Source organism: Anomaloglossus baeobatrachus, chromosome 9 (genome assembly GCF_048569485.1).
Source record: "Anomaloglossus baeobatrachus isolate aAnoBae1 chromosome 9, aAnoBae1.hap1, whole genome shotgun sequence".
Lineage (NCBI taxonomy): Eukaryota > Metazoa > Chordata > Amphibia > Anura > Aromobatidae > Anomaloglossus > Anomaloglossus baeobatrachus.
The window spans coordinates 42888260-42888914 of NC_134361.1; the positions used below are offsets into that span (position 1 = coordinate 42888260).

Genomic DNA, 655 nt, shown 5'->3' on the forward strand with positions numbered 1-655 from the left:
ACATTGGTGGGAATCAGTGCTGGAACAGAGGACGACTAAATCTTTAGGTATTTTAGCACTACCCTGTAGGCAACTTTAGGCTTCACTTGGACCCCCCCCCTTTAAGTGTAAGAGCATTATGGGGTGCTGCAGCTTCTCTACAAGAACAAATATATCTCCAGACTACTGGAGACATCTGGACAATATTTAGGAACTGGAACTTTTTATGGGCAAAAATGATCAATTTGATGTTTTGGGAATCAATATGTGTTTTATGACCGAGCTGGTCTCCTTTATTATACGGGTTGTGTAAGTGTCAAATTTACATCAATACAAAATTAAAATAAATATGACCTTGTAAGATGTTTATAATGTGTATTATTTAGCCATCTTTAAACATGATGCTCTTAGATAAATTGGCCTAAAAGTGTACATGGATGTCCGGGAGGTGGTTACCTTTAACTGCAACAAGGTTCAGTCTGCAATCTTCATTCATTTTCACTCCTACTAATACGCAGTTTGCAGCCTGATCAAAGCTTCATATTTTCTCACATGGGAGCGTCCCTCACAGTAATATAGGCTGGATGTGAGCTCTGTATGTATCCAGGATGCTGATTATTTCCTCTTCATAAGCTGCACTCCTACTGATATGCGGTTTGCAGCCTGATCAAAGCTT

The 655-nt window shown here is 39.4% G+C and overlaps 1 protein-coding gene across 2 annotated transcripts in view; it reads left to right on the forward strand.

Moving 5' to 3' along the window:
- Positions 1-340, forward strand: part of PLD3 (phospholipase D family member 3) — a 62802-nt gene extending 62462 nt beyond the window's left edge. For both annotated transcript variants that reach the window (XM_075323654.1, XM_075323653.1), the window contains exon 12: positions 1-340. This exon is cut by the window's left edge and continues 1169 nt beyond it. The gene's annotated coding sequence lies outside the window, so the exon portion shown is untranslated.
- The last annotated feature ends 315 nt before the right edge of the window (positions 341-655 follow it).